Source organism: Panthera leo, chromosome C2, assembly GCF_018350215.1.
Source record: "Panthera leo isolate Ple1 chromosome C2, P.leo_Ple1_pat1.1, whole genome shotgun sequence".
NCBI lineage: Eukaryota > Metazoa > Chordata > Mammalia > Carnivora > Felidae > Panthera > Panthera leo.
This window is the reverse complement of record NC_056687.1, coordinates 12,552,841-12,568,897: the sequence shown is the minus strand read 5'-3', so window position 1 is coordinate 12,568,897 and position 16,057 is coordinate 12,552,841. Positions and strand designations below refer to the sequence as shown.

Sequence of the window (16,057 nt, the reverse complement as noted above, 5' to 3'; positions counted from 1 at the left end):
AGCCCATTGTAAGCCTGACCAGAGCTGGCCAAAGTCCATCCCAAGACTGGACGGGAGCCCGGGAGATTAAATCCTAAACAAATACTCATTCCAAATGCCTTGTCAACTGGGAGCCATGCTGGCCTATAGTTGGAAATAAGGCAAGAAAGGGCCATGATAACACCAACCACATAAGGGAGAACTCAGGAAGCTGGCTAATAACCCGAGGTCACTACCTCCTTTTTAGGAATTTCAAATCCACGGGCACCCCCTCTGTGGGGCGCTGTGCGGGCTCCCCGGGGAATGAATGAGACGACGTCTCATCGCCGACGTGGACAACCCAAGGCTGTGCTGTCCGGTGCCACACGTGGTTATCTAAACCTAAATTTAAATCAGTTGACGCGATTTCAACGTCAGATTCCGGTCACACCGGTCACATGCCAAGGGTTCACCAGCCACGTGGCCGGTGGCTACTGTCCTAGTGTGGACGGTTCTGCTGAGCGACGCTGGGCTAGCGGGTTAAATCAGACACGTAGGGGCACCTGCGTGGCTCCGTCGGTCGAGTGTCCGACTTCGGCTCAGGTCATGGTCTCACGGCTCATGAGGTACTGACCGCTCGGGGCCTGGAGCCTGCTTCGGATTCTGCGTCTCCCTCTCTCTCGGCTCCTCCCCTGCTCGTGATCTGTCTCTCTCTCAAAATAAACACTAAATTAAAAAAATTTTAGACGCACAGGCGTGAGCCCGACTCACTGCAGTGAATGGAGCGGGTATCCCCCCCGGGGCCTCGCCAACCAGGGGTGTGATCAGGTGAAATCCCAGGCACAGAAATGTGGGACCCAGGTACCACGTACCCCACCTCGGCTCAAGGGGATGCCCCCAAGTGTCCCTGCTCTCCAGTCCCGAGGCCTCTGTCGCCCTGGTGCGCCTCGGTGAGTGCAAGGGCCCAGAGCCACAGCTGCAGCCCAACTTTCGTGGGCTCTGACCCGCTGCAGAGCCATGGGAGCCCTATCCACCTGCCCTGCCCTGGCCACCTCCTGTCCTTCCTCCTGATCCAGAGACAGTCGACACCCCCGGGAACAGTCCAGAGAACCTCGGGCCAGGCCTTTCGCACCCCAGGAGCCTGTCCCCCGTCCCCAGGCCGCTCTGCTGGGTCACCACGACCGAGCCCCCTTCCCTCCCTCCTCCCCCTCTTCTCCTGCAGTATCTCACATGGCCCCTGAACCCAGGCGCAGAGCCGGCCCTTCCCTTTTATCCTTCGGATGTTCTGGTTTCACAAGGCAGGCTGTGAGAATGACAGTATATGGTCAAACCAGGTGGCCCGGAGCACAGAAAGAATGGGGGAGGCGCTCAGCCTGGTCCTCAAGGAATGAGCAGAACTGTATTTATTTATTTATTTATTTAATAAAATTTTATTTTAATTTTTAAAGTTTGGTTTTCAGTGTTTATTTTTGAGAGAGAGAGAGAGAGAGAGCAGGGGAAGAGAGAGAGAGACAGAGAGAGAAGGAGACACAGAACGCGAAGCAGGCTCCAGGCTCCCAGCTGTCAGCACAGAGCCCGACGCGGGACCCAAACCCACAAAGCTCGAGATCATGACCTGAGCTGAAGTCGATGCTCAACCGACTGAGCCACCCAGGCGCCCCTGACAGTATTTTTTTTTTTTAATGTTTATTTATTTTAGAGAGAGAGAGAGAGAGAGCAGGGCAGGGGCCCGCAGAGAGGGAGACAGAGGATCCGAAGCAGGCTTTGTGCTGACAGCAGCCAGCCCCACGTGGGACTCGAACTCATGAACGCTGAGATCATGACCCGAGCTGAAGTCAGACACTCAACCGACTGAGCCACCCAGGCGCCCCAGAATGAGAATTTTAAAAGGTGAATCAAGGTGTGGAAACCTGACATGCAGTGATACACCAGGAGGTGGGAGTGGGAAGGGCATGTTTAGGGATGGGGAAGAGCCAGAGGCGGGGTGGGGTGCACCATGGGAAAACAGGACAATGGTGCAGGACACCAGGAGGCGGGTCAGTGCTCCGGGCCATGGGACTTGCCTGACACCTGGCAGAAGGATGGAATCACCCTCTCTGGGCAACATCCTTCCACCCCCCAGAGCAGGTAAGGGACTCACCTCTTCTACCCTCGGCCAGCAGGGCCTGGCCTCAAACCGTGGCCTTCCGACTCTTGGAATAGTAATCGCTCCCGATTTTACCGCTCACTATCCAATTACTTAGTATCTTGGAAAGTACCAGATTACAGCTTAATTCTGTTGGAGAAATTAAAATCATCACGCTTAGGAAGCTAGTCTAGTGACTGACTCACGTGGGTGCTTTAAGCTGTAATCGATCTCATCAAGGGCCCAACAAGTTATTCTGGCAAAGCCTGTCTTTGAAAGGTTCCCAGCCTTTGCTTCGAGATTTGCTCACAGCCTGATTGCATTTCAGACTGGGCCAACAGAAAATCCAACTGGGAATTTATCTTGAGGTGAAAATGCCGCCTTCCTGCTTTTAAGCAAACTCTCTGGGATATCGTGAGCTGAGCCCGCGGCACCGGGCAGAACAAAGAGAGGAAAGCTGGTCACTTCCGATTGGGGGGTACATATTCATTCCCCCTACTTTCTCCGTTCCAACTCATGACTCCATGGATTGAGTCCTTTCAAGAAAAGAAAAATAGACCTTGTCGTTTCCTATTGTTTCAAAGACAGACTCCAGCCTGGGAAAGATTAAGGCAAGAGGAAAGGGCCTCGTGTCCAGATGACTAAACAGCAATCTGACCTGGAAAATGCTCGATTAGTTTCTGAGGAAGGGAGGGAGCTGCAATTAAAGGCAAGTGTAAAATCGTGACATTACCTCACTAAGGGAGCAAAAGGAAAGCGCTCCCAATTGGCTAACAATGAACTGGAGGGGAATGTGTTACTAATCTGTGAAGAATGTGCAGACCCAGTGAGCTGCCTCCCAGCTCTGAGCTCCCGAACTTCCTTCCTTAGAACCTGACCTCTGGCTGGAAAGCCTCCGGACCCTGGGAGAGCGAGGCATGTGCTGTCAGTGGAGGGGGGCGTCTCAGGGACAGGCCAGGCTTGTCTCCACGGAGGCTCCGGTGACATCCGTCTTGCCTACACCCCTCCGTTCGCGCACGAGGAAAACTTCTGTTCTTATCGAAGATGTCTTGGGAAGAATTCCAGCTGTTCTGGAAAAATAATAATAATAATAGAGACGTTTTGTGTCGTGTTTTCAAGTGAAGTCGATAGATCTCCATGTACTGACCTGAAAAATTCTGGAAGTCCTGTTATTAAGGGAGAAGTGCGAATCGTAAAATAATACGTCGTCGTGATTCCATTCAGGTGAAAGAAAAAGACTCAAAATAAAACTTTTTCTGTGGGTGCAGACATGTGGCTGCATGGCGTGGGGTGACGTGGGGGGAGGGCACAGCCCCTGGCCCACCTTTCTCTTCAGACCCCGCCTCTGTCCTTCTCTGTGAGGGGCCTCACATACTTACAGTGGACGACACAGTTCATGTATCCGTGCTCCATCCCGACGATCCCCCCAAACAGCCACCACCTCCTTGACGTGGCATGGGACCAGGGATGCACGCACCAGCCTCAAGGACAGACCTTGTGAGATAGCCGTGCCGGCCTTGGAAGCGGTGTTGTGTCCAGGAAAGGTGGTTCATCGTCTTCCTTTTACACAATCAAACCAACTTGTAATAATCCTAAATTGTCTCACACTTGGCTTATTCTTTCCCCAAAGAGGGGGAGTAAATCGAACCAGAAGGAAAATCCAGGGCAGAGGTCGGTTGTATCACCGCCGAAGCTCCTCAAAGTCTGCCGGTCGGGAAGCAGAACCCGGAGTTCAAATTCCACCACCACCACTCAGCAACTATGGACCTTGGGCAATTTATTGACCTCACTGGCCCTCAGTTTCCCCATCTGTAAAGTGGAGACATTGCATACGCGTGCCTCTTAGGGTGATCGGGAAGTAGCTGTCAGTGGGGAGCTGGTGAAATTCAGCAGAAGTCAGGGAAGGAAAGTGGGTCTTCAAAGAAGCAAAGGCCATGGTCAAAGACAAAAGGGATAGAAGGTGAATGGGAAGTTTTTAAATGGGGAGTTCTTGCCAACAGTAAGATGACGAAGCATTTACAGTGTTTCTCACATAGTGAGTCCTGAGAAGCCTAGCAAAGAGAGAGACGGAAAAGACCAAGAATACGGCTGCTTGCTCGGAAGGGAGTTGTCCGTGGATGATCTGGAACCATTTCCAGATAGTGTCATGGAAACCATACATGGACCCACCATCCGGCCACAACGGTTAACGAAGATATCACGTGACTTGGCTTTGGGCGAGAAGTATCTTCATTATCTCATATTGGTAAGAAAGGCGATCAAAGAGTTACAGATGTCTTCAATGAATAAAAAAAGAAAATTGCAAATAAATAGATCATTCCTAACCCTGTTTGACAAACCAACACCTTCAAGACATGGGGGTCGGCGGACATGAGGGGAAAGTAATAGGAAGGGTCTCGGTGGTAAAGAAGTGGTGTGCCCCTGACTGGTGTGGATAAATCATCCCCCTGCACCCTACCTCTGTATCCCCTCCATGACCACCTCTCACCTCTCGGCCTTGGGATCAAAGGGCGCTTCGCGTCAGTTTATGCCAACAAGAGGTTTCGTCATGACCAACCTTGGATCAGGAAGCACCTGCCTTCCCAGATTCCGTGACCACCTCCCCGCTCCACAGCAGGTGTTGTTTGTTCCCTCTGCTCTCCCAGACCCGGGACAGGGGTGGCCTCTTTCTTTCCTTCTTCCTTTGAGGCTGTGTCCATCCAGCCTTCTGTCAATTCATTCTACAAATCTCCAGGGAGTGGCACTTTGTGCGGGGCACTGTGGAAAGCCCTGGGCATTGGTTAAGGGAGCCTGGCCCACCACCCGCTCTGACCCTCCACCCTTCCGCAGGAGGGAAGGCCCGGCTCGTACAGAGGTCAGAGTCCTGAGGTTCTGGTCCGGGGGGTGGATTTCCTCCCGAAGAAGGTGGCTGTCGTGTCACGGAGTCCCCACTCTTGCTGCAGGTGCCCCTGGGGACAGCCCGCCCTTCTACAAGCCCAGCACGACAGCACTAATTACTCCCGATCCTGGCAGGACGGGGACGGGGCCGGCAGTACAGTGGGATTAGAGCTGGAGATTCGCCCGCAGCCAGGGGAGGCGGCCTGGGGAGTGGAGGTGGGACCCCGAATCTGCCAGCAGCCCAGCAAGCCGAGTGGCCCAGGGTCTTTTCACACTGGGGCCTCAGGATGTCATCCGGGAAGGTGGTCCCCTCACTCGCAGCACTTGGCTTTTGTTTTGCGTCAGGTCAACTTAGGAAGGGTTGCGGGTTGGCCGTCTGCCCCTGGTGCATTCGAGGGCAGCCTGGCACTTCCGTGGCCAGCCCTGAGTTGGGCTCTGTTGCGGGTTCAAGCCAGGAGTGGCTGAGACCTCAAAGCCATGCCCTTCTTCCAGAAGAGAGCTGGCCCAGGGTCAGCTGGTCCCAGACCCCGTTGGCCTATCTGGGGGCTCACTCCCCATAAGCTGTCCTGCAGAGACACACTCAGAAGGGAAGGAGTGGCCTCGGGTCCCCCACGGGCTGCGAAGGTCATAGCAGAGCCAGGGGATAGGACTGTGGAAGGCTGTCGTGGGCCAGGCGGGCCAGCCCTGGGCAGTGGACCAGATGCCAGCCCGGGAATGGAGACAGGCAGGGTCCTTGTGTCCCCCAAATACTCCTGTGCACAGCCACTCGGAAGTGGCTCCCCAGTTTGCCCCTCCCCATCCGCGGCACCCTCCACCCATACCCCACCACAGCTTCTCCCCAGTCCGGTGTGCAGGCCCCGAGGCCACCCACTGTGGGTCACCTTGCAGGCACAACCCCTCGAGGGTGACAGAGAAGAGGGGAAGGAGATAAAGGCTTGGGGGAGGGTCTGGGGTCTCCGGAGGTGTGAGGCTGAGCCACCAGTATCTCTTTGGCTTCCCACCCCCTGCCTTTCCCAGGCCAAGGACCCCCAGAGCCCAGGGACCAGGCCTGGCCCTCGGCAGAGGCCATCTGTAGCCCCTGCTCAAGGCTCAACGATGCCGGCTCAAGGGGTCTAGCAGGACAGATTCCATCATTCACTCCATGAGTCACTGAATCCGAATCAGGGTTCAGGGCCCAGGAATTCACATTCTTTAAAAAAAAAAATTTTTTTTTAATGTTTATTTACTTTTGAGAGAGAAAGAGAGAAAGCGCGAGCAGGGGTGGGACAGAGAGAGGGAGACAGAATCCGAAACAGGCTCCAGGCTCCGAGCCATCAGCACAGAGCCCGACGCGGGGCTCGAACTCATGAACGGTGAGATCACCACCTGAGCTAAAGTCGGACGCTTAACCGACTGAGCCACCCAGGCACCCCGAGGAATCTGCATTCTTTACAAGAGCTTCCTCTGGCAGGTGGCTGAGGGCCTGGGGCTCGCTCGGCCTGGGCTTCCTGGCCCCCATCAACTACCTGCTCATCTCTCAGAACCCAACTCCCACATCTGGTTTGGGTTTGCTCTGTACGGGATCCCTTGGTTTTGCCCCAACCCATTGTTCTCTGTTCTCCTCCAGGCTCCTCTCCCTGCCGTGTACCCAGGCCATCATCAGCCGTCTCCCCTGCCCTCTGACTTCCTGTTGGGCTCAGGGAATGGGGGCCCCCAACAGGAGATGGGGGAGGGGAAGGAGAGGGAGGTCAGGTGTTAATTCTCCTCACCAGGTCACCTTGACTGACCGTGGCCCCCAACCACGGGTCCCTGCCCCTGTCAAGGCAGCCGCCTCTGAGCCTCACTTTCCTTCTGGGCCCGTCAGTCATGTTCATCTGTCAGGCCCGGTACCGGCTCCCGTTGGTGAAGCCCAGGCAGTGCGCTGTGCCCCGAGGTCCCCTCTCTGCTATTCACTCCTTTGTAAATAAGCCCTTCTGAAGTGTCCCAAAGCGACTATGCCATCAGCTTCCTGTGGGGGCCCCACTGTCACAGTGCTTGGGGACTCATCCCTGCCCGGTGCCCACTTTGCACTACTAGGGTTTTGCTGGGATCCTCCTTCAAGGCCAGGAGGGGGGTTACCCTCAGAGGGAGTGAACAGCTCCTTAAATTCTGCACCCTGGGTCTTACCCTGGCCTTAGCCTTGTTTTCCCTCCCTGTCCTGCCTGCCCAGGGCCCTCCCCCCAGTTCCTGCAGACTGACAGGCTCATCTATGTGATGCCCGGATCTCTCGAGGCCCCGTCCCGAGCATCCGTGTCTCCAGCCATCTGTGGCTGCGTGTTGGTGCCACCAGCTTAATGGGATGTGTTCCTTTCCTGAACTTCTTATCCTGGGGTTTATGAACTCTTAGGAGACGAGTGATGCTCTTCTAGAAGTCCACAAACCACTGAAACTCCAAGCAAAAGTTAGTGGATATGAGAGTGTGCATCTGACTTTCTCGTCAGCTTGAAATAAGGACCGAAGGAGAGCATAGAAATGGCATCTTTTGGCACAGACAACGGCCGTGACACGTGCTAAGCGCGCCACAGCGATGAGATGTTGTGATCGCAGCAGGTTGGGAGAAGTTAACGTGTGTCTTTCCGTGTCCACGGTGTTTGTGGAACGCCTCTTAGAGCGAGCCCTGAGGCTGGTCCGGCACGTAAGTGAGCACTGGGCGGTGGCTGTAGCTGTTGGGACAAGGCTGAACTCTAGCTCCTGGGAGGCCACACGGAACAGGCCATCCCTAGAAGGTGTGAGTGTGCTCAGAGAATGCTTACTGGAAGAGAGAGTGTGCCTGGGTGGGGGTGGGAGAAAAGGCCACCCGGAACCTCAGGACGTGACCTCATTTGGAGATGGGGGACTTGCGGATACAATCAGTTGAGGTGCGGTCGTACTGGATGAGGGTGGGCTCTAAATCCAGGGATTGGCGTCCGTATAAGAAGAGGAGAAGGCACACAGAAGCACTCAGAGGGACAAAGGCCACATGAAGACAGAGGCAGACATTGAACGCTGCAGTTATGAGCCAGGAAACAGCCAAGAGGCAAGGAAGGATCCACCCCGTCAGACTTCGGAGGGAGCATGGCCCTGCCAGCACCTGATTTCGGACTTCTGGCCCCTAGGACAGTGGCAGAATGAATTTATGCTGTGTTAAGCCATCCAGGTTGTGTTCATTTGTTATAGCAGCGCAGGAGGCTGATACAGGTCGATCGCACAGCAGCTCCCGGGAACCGAAGCAGCCGAGGCATCGACCAGTCCCAAGAGTCCCGGCAGGAAGCAGGCGGCACGTGCCGCGTGGGATCATTCCAGGCAGTTTACTCACCACGGGTGAACCCTGTTCTGTGTCAGCCACCACGCTGGGCTGGTGGTGGGGGTGTGGCGGGGGGGACGGTGGTGTTGGTAAATATGAACTACCAGTAATCGGGGGAGAAAAAGTCCTGGTTTATAGTATTCGTGGGGGCGCCTGGGTGGCTCCGTCGGTGAAGCGTCCGACTTCGGCTCAGGTCATGATCTCGCGGTTTGTGAGTTCGAGCCCCGCGTCGGGGTCGGTGCTGAGAGCTCGGAGCCTGGAGCCTGCTTCGGATTCTGTGTCTCCCTCTCTCTCCGCCCCTCCCCTGCTCACGCTCTTGTCTCTCTCTCAAAAATAAACATAGTATTTGTCGATTTCTGTGGTGTGAATACTCCTTCTATGGCCAACGCAAGCAGCCAGCGTGATATCAGTGCCTCGGAGCTGGGAAGAGACACCCCATAACACCCCGTTATGGTGCCCGGCCTCCCAGGCTCAGCAGGTGTAAATGACTTCATGGGTAATAGTAACAGGAAGTGAGATAATCAGGAAGTGATAAGTTTTGAGAAGTCACTACCTTTGTGTCTAAGATAATCTATCTAATAGTTAGCTCCTATGATTTGATGTTTCGCAGCGGCCGTGTTTAACAACCGGTTTACAAAATCCCTGAATGTTTAAGCTGGCACGGAGCTGTCTGGGGGGAGTCCGGCAGCGGAGGAGACAGGCTCCGTGAACGCAGCCACCACCTCGTGGGGCTTGTCACGTGGTGATCTGGCTCCAGTGGACTCTTGGGAAGATTTCCCGGGAGGACCTCCACCTCCGATGGCTGCGGAGCCGCCCGGAGGAAGTGAGGTCCACAGAGGGACCTCGGAATTCAGCTCTCAACTAGACCAGGGCAGCAGAGTCAGTGAAGAATGTTCTGGTAGCTACCCAGCCACATCAGCTTGTGTCTGTGAGCTCTCGGGGCCCCAATGATCCACGGGTCCCTGGAGCTGGCACAGGGGGGCGGGGGAAGGTGGGGGCTGGGCGGTCTCCAAGGTAGCTGTCCCCTGGGGAAGGATTCCACGAAGGCGTTTGTTGTCATTGCAGACTGGGGTTGGGGGGGAGGGGTTGGGGGGGCGGGGAGTACAGTGAAGGCTGATTGTGTCGAGCCCGGGCCTCGCCTCCTGACATCTCTCTCTCTTTCTCCCCCCACGCGTGCACACGCACACGTCTCTTTGCACCTCCACCATGACTGTTGTCCCCAGTACAACTGTCCCCATGACAGTTGTCCCCAGTTAGGGGCTCGTTGTATCAGGAAGCAGGCCAGCACTAGGCATATTGACATGACGAAGGCAGAGTCCCTGCCTTCCAGCAGTCTACAGTCTAGTGAGAGGCCTGTGGCTGTCCACGGCCACCTGTGTCTAGCTCTGGGGCTGATCTAAAGCTTTGTTGTCACACAGCTCTGTCCCGGTCCCCACTCTCTGCTCCATCAGTCCTGAAGGTGACAGGTGATTCTCAGTTAGCTAGAACCAGACCGGGACATAAGGCGTTATTTCCGGAGCCTTCTAAAATCCCTGCGACCGGTGTTACGTACCGTCCTGGATGCCTATGCACTGTGACATCAAATTGACAGGGACATCGGGTCACCTGGGCCGGGTTGTAGGAACACCTCTCCTATCTCTTTACTGCAGATGTGAGGGAGACCTACCACCCCACTTCCTTGCTAAGGACCGAGGGATTTTCCGCCGGGCAGGACCCTCGGTGCTAGAATCGGGGTGCAGGCTGGCAACCGGGATGGGGGGGGTCACCTGCGTTTCCACCTCTTCTGACTGTGCAGCATTGAACACCGAGGCCGGCGAGGGTGGAAATCCCACGTTGCACTAAACACCCACCGGGCTCTAGATCTCACTCTCCCTAAATCCACGTCCCCGAGACATATTATAGCATTTGCTCCTTTTCATTTTATAAGACATGTTGAAAAACAGCCATTCATTTCTAAATCCCTCTTTTCAGTCACTTTTAATATTCTTTTTAAAAGAAAGAAAGAGAAAAAGGCTCTGGGGCCTAGAACTTCACATACTTGGCTTACGCCCAAAGGTGACTATTTATTTCAGCAAAATTCATTCAGGGTCTTGAAAGTCAAGCGTGTGAGTATAAAATGCACCTTTTGAGTCTCAGATAATGCCCTTTTCTCCTCTTGGATGGCTGAACCACCAAATGTCAGCTTGACGTATTCAGTGCTCCCAGGAATGTGACCCCGGAAAAAAGAAGAAGGTGGTGGTCCTAGAGCCAGGGGGCTGCTCGGGGTCTGTTGAGGATGTCACAGGCTGGGCAGCCAAACTGGGGTTCCATCTGATCCCTCGTGGCTCTTCTCGCTCAGCAGGGCGGGGGTGAGCGCTGGCTTCGGGTGACCCCGGGGTGCAAATCCCGTCTCTGCCGCTTGGTAGCTGTATGAACGTTGGGTGTCACCTCTGGGCTTCCAGAAGGTGGCCATCACCGTGGGAGCCCTGCAGAAGGGCCGTGGCAAGAAGTGAATGAGGTTGGGAAGGCAGAGGTGCTCATCTGAGTTCACGGGCCCAGATGTCATAGTGTTCAGCAAACGGTAGCCAGCCCCAGCGTTACCCGAGGGCCGTTTCAGCCCCGACAGGTACACCCCTGCCCGCCCCCCTCCCTGCTTGTTGAAAAGTCTGGCTTCTTTGGTGGAAAAGATGGAATGTTTTCCTTTCTCGGCTCACTCTTTCTGTTCACCAGCAGGTGGTTCGTGCACACGGAGTTCAAAGGAAATTTGTCTTTTTTTTTTTAATTAAAAAAATTTTTAATTTATTTTTGAGAGAGAGAGGGACAGTGTATGAGCTGGGTTGTTATCTGGATGGAGAGATGTTGATTCAGGAACAGTAAGTGATTCCCACATTTGTCAATGTGACAGTCTAGTGCCATAGCATCTGGCTCACTTCCTCTAAGAGTGGAACTCAGGAAGACGTTTGGGAGCATTTCCTGTTTTCCTCTGCCAGGAGGGCTCTCTTCAGTCCGCCAACATCCTGGCGCAATGTGTCGGCTCAGTCCGTCTTGATCGCCCGCAGCACGAGGCAACCTTATCACTTGTAATTTGGGTTTCGCTTCGTTACGTTGAGAAGCATTGCGGAAATGGGCATAAGTGCAGTGACAAGAGCGTGAGATGGGTTGTATTGCTACACCGATTAGCCTGGGTTCACCTGCAAGTGACCGAGTTCTGAAAATAGTGACTGAGCCCAACACAGAAGAACACACACAGACCTTCCCGAGTGGGACGGTGGCCCATGATGGCACAGACCCAGGCTCCTTCTATCCTGTTGCTCTGCCACATGTGGCTTTCTTTCCCAGGGTCATCTCATAGTCCAACATGACTGCTGGAGTCCAGCCATTACGTCTGTGTTCCAGGTGTCGGAAAGGAGAAAGGAGAAGAGGAAGAAGTCACCTTATTTTTATGTTTATTTTTTATTTGAGGGGCGGTGGGGGGGGGGGAGAATGAGTGGGGGAGGGGCAGAGAGAGAGGGAGACAGTGACTCAGAAACGAACTCTGCACTGTCAGCAGAGAGTCCGATGAGGGGCTCAAATTCACAGACCTTGAGATCATGACCTGAGCTGGAGTTGGACGCTTCACTGGCCGAGCCACCCAGGTGTCTGGGAAGAAGCCACTTTAAAAGACGTGTGTCCCCATGTTACTCCCATCCTTTCTTTTTCATTTCTTTGTCCGGGGCTTGATCACGTGGCTACTACCCCCCAACTACAACGAAGGGTGGGGAATGTGGCGATTTAGTCTCAGCACGGAGTCCAGCTTCCGGAATTAACTACTGCTCTTTTACTGAAAGAAAGGAAAGAATCGCTGTTTGGAGACAAGTCACAGCCTTGGTCGTGGTCTTTCTGCTGCCCTGGAAGCACGAAGGGCAAGGCCACGGGCCCAGGAGCAACTAGGAGCCACGCATGTGGCTGGTGCTGGCATCTGGACACTCTCTGCGGGGGGAAACATACACAAGCAAAGTGCCCAGAGGTGGTTTCTGCCTCCCTCAGAGAAGCCTGGGTTTGGAGCCACGAAGGGGGCTATTTAAAGGAAAACAAAAAAATCAGACTGCGTCTGTCTCCTGGCCAACTCCAGAGGCATCCACGGTGTTTCGTCACGTCAGGGATGAGGGCCTGGTACGACGGAGTCCCTCCCGGTCCCCGTTTCCCTGAAATCCAGCTAATCCTGCCAACCGCGGAGGAGCCTGGACAACATCAGAGTCCCGGCCCACCTCTCATCAGGTGAGACCAGTTATCTGAAGTGCTCAGCCCGGCTTCCTCAGGCTCGGTAAGCCGCCCACGTAGGAGGAGACTCAGCTGGGTCAACCTCAGGGCCCCCAGACCTTGCCTCTGTGACAATCACAGACGGCACTCTTCCTCTAGATGGATGTACCTCCTGGACACATGGCTTGGTTTGAAAAATTAGAAAACGTCACTCTCTCTGGGTAGACGCGGCTCCGTTCTCGATCTCAGCCCGCCGTGCCTCTCGGCCAGGAGCACTTGCGCGGTGCACAACCTGAACGGCGGTGCACGGCAGCCCTGATCATGAGGATACAGACTAGGGGCTGGCATCATGTTTCCTGATCACCCAAACAACCATGACTGGTTGTTTCCCAAATATAAGGAATACTTTTCAATCCTGCCCCGTTGATATACGGCTTTCCCTCCGGCCTGCAAAGCTGGAGATGATAGAGCAAAGCAGTTAACTCTTCCTGAGTATGTGGTTCTCCGAATCTGAGGACCCAGGGGCCTGCCGAGGACGGGTTTCTGCCCCCCCCCACCCCGATTTCACTAGGCCACCGCTGTTCTTCTTGACAGCCCACTTGGCCTCCAGCTCCTGAAACTCTTTGTCACAGTGACAAAATCTTGAGCGAATGTGTAACTGGGCCGTGTTTGTATCCAAGGAAGTGCTACATTTCCCACAGCTTTTTATATAAACTTCCTTTCATTAAAACAGCCCAGCACGCATCTGCGTTCACAGGCTGCGAACGTTGCTTTGAGATTCTAAACTTAGCAGCTCTTTGACCCCTCCCGGGTCCCCAAATATGGGTTCAGACAGAGCCTGCACTCCGGGAGGGGAAACCTCTAGTCGCTGCACCCAGCCATTGGACCGGTGTGACCAGGATGGTGGGCGGGCAGGGCGGCCGGGCCGCGGGGTAGGGCTCAGGAGCCCACGCGGGGGAACAGCAGCCACGAAGGGCCACGCCCTGGAGGAGTGACAGCTGTCCGGGCGCTCCCCACGCATCCTGTCTTGAGGGGGAAGCCGTGCCTTTCAGCACTGAGCAGAGGCAGGTAGCAGATCTGAGAACAAATTGCAGGCCGTGATCTCGGGGACACCCCCCCCCCCCTGCCGAACACCACTGGTTTTGTTCTATCCTCATGTTTTAAAAGGAAGGCTCTATTATTATGCAGGGCAGTGAGGCCATCAGGTCGGGAGACAACTACCACTGAAAAGGTTGTTATTCACAGTTCCCTGGAGGAGGGGCCACACGGGGAAGCACCAGCGCCGGTCAGGGGGCAGGGGGGAGCGAGGGGGAAATGTGGGCAAGAGCCTCTGCGTGGTTTAACGGGGAGCAACGGGCGAGGCGGGGCAGGCAGGCGTGGGCCCCACGGTGGCCTCTTGCGCTCTGCCCCTCCCCCGTCCTTCTGCCGGATGCACAGGCGCGGTACCCGGAGGCGGCGCGACAGCCTTCTTGCAACACGAAGAAGACAGCTTCGCGCCGGTGATGGTGGCGAGAGGGCAGGAAGCCTGGGGGGCTCGATGGCTTGCGCGGTCCTACGAGGTGGGGCGATGCTGCTATTTCCAGAGCACGGAGCACAAAACTGCAGCTCAGAAGGTGAATAAATTACCCAAGATCTTGCAGCTTTTTAAGCGACAGAGCCTGCTGCAGACTGAACTGTGTGCTCCCCAAACTCAAACACGGAAGCCCTCATCTTTCTATTACCTTAGATTGTGACGGCGTTTGGAGATAAGGTCAGACGGCGTCATTGTTGTGCGCTGGTCTCAGCTGAGCAGTAACCAGTGCTGTGGTTGGACGGGCCCCCCTGGTTCTCGCTCTGGTGGCAGATGTCCTTCAGTGACAACCGTCAGGGAACTTTGAAATAAAGGTTTCTTACTTACAGGACCCGGAAGTTACACAGCACACCCGGGGCCACACAGCAAGGTCCCAGAGAGAGAGAGAGAGAGAGAGACAGAGTTAGTTGTGTGAGTGCCCAGTCCTGGAATTCTACTTTTATTGGGGTTGAAGGTGGGGGCTAGGGTTTTGAGGGTTCATACTCTACTGGTGAACTTAAAACATAGGCCTAGGAATTCGAAGGGTGGGAAGAGAAGAAAAAAAAAAGCAAGAGGCCCAAATGGTCTGTTATCTGAATCAACCAAGATGGCTGAAACAAGGAGACCGGCAGGTGGGGGGCCGGCTCTTTACCCAGTCCCGTGGCCGGCCGCGTGTTTAGCGGAGAGAGCCGTTTTTGGAGTAGATGCCTCCACCATCAAAGCTGGAGCCAGGCACGAGCACTGCAAACAAGAGAAGACCTTATCACTGTGGTCAGGAGGGTGGCGCTCTAACCCCAGGGGACAGGTGTCCTTCCAGGAAGGGGAAGAGACATCAGGGGTGCACTGAGGCAAGGCCACGTGAGGACACGGCGGGAAGGTGGCCGGGTGCAAGCCAAGGACAGCGGCCTTGGGAGAAACCCATCTGCCGACACCTTGCTCTTGGACCTCCCGATCCACAGTTCTGGAGGCTGGTGGTGGGAGGGGAGCTGCCCTCCTGGGACCCTTGGCCGGGCTGGAAACCACCTTGGTCTTCCCCTACGGAGACCTGTGGGCTTCCGCTTCCTCTTCAGCTGCTCAAGCATTTGACGTCGACCCGGCTTCCTCGTCTGAACTTAGCCCCTCAACCTCATCCTCCATACCCAGCCTTACCACGGACGGGGGGCTCCAGAGACCCACCTTGGAACCCCACCCCAGTCGCGTTTTGGAAGACTAAGAGCGAGAGAAATGTGGCAGGAGGCAGAACATCCGTACCCTGTGGTTTGCGGTTTATAGCCAGCATCAACCGGGAGCTGAATTTTGTCAAATGCCTTGTTGGCGTGTGTGGACGCGATCACGTGGTTCTTCTCCCAGCTCTGTGAAGAGGATAGATTTCCTGATATTAAACCGCCCTGCATTTCTGGAAAAAAATCCCACTTGCTCGTGACATATTAAACGTGTTTGGGGATTCTCTCTGCTTCTGGCTTTATGCAAAAATGTTCGCGTCGGTATTTGTTAGTGATAGACTGTCTTTCTCAGGTCTGCTAGCGATGTTCTATTAGCTTCATGGAAGTAACATGGAAGCTTACGTTCTTTTTCTGTGCTTTGTGATGGTTCAGGCAGCTTTGTGATCAACTGGTCTTTAAGGTTTTCATAGGGTCCCTTGGTGAGTTTTGTGTTTGAGTTTTCTCCTTTTCTTCCGTGACAGCGCTCGAGAAAACCTAAGCACACACCACATAGAATCGCACACCTGATGACTCCTGGTCTCAAGCTCTGAGTCAGCCGCTCACAAGGCTTCGGTACACAGTTCAAAGGCTGAGCCTCGATCGTTGCAACTAGGGGAGAGGCCTGGGACCCAGGGGCGGGGGATGTAGGGAGAAAAGGAGATTTCTAGTGGGATCAAGTTCGAACAGAACAAGCATCCACACCCAAGCACTGAACGAGCTGTGAGCGGAGGCTATAGATGGAGCCAATGGGAGTCACCGGTCATCTTATTTTTAAAAATCCTTCTAATTATTTTTCTCTTGTCATTTACTTTGTGTATTTCTGGTTC

At 54.7% G+C, this 16,057-nt stretch overlaps 1 long non-coding RNA gene across 2 annotated transcripts; it reads right to left on the bottom strand.

Moving 5' to 3' along the window:
- Positions 1–11,847: 11,847 nt before the first annotated feature.
- Positions 11,848–16,057, bottom strand: LOC122198553. 2 transcript variants are annotated; one of them, XR_006193045.1, is made up of 5 exons: positions 15,594–16,057; positions 15,280–15,380; positions 14,681–14,769; positions 14,201–14,371; positions 11,848–12,060 (listed from the first exon to the last, which is right to left on the bottom strand). It is a non-coding gene; the product is annotated as an uncharacterized LOC122198553 (long non-coding RNA). The 2 variants fall into 2 exon arrangements; XR_006193044.1 differs by having other exon boundaries at positions 15,280–16,057.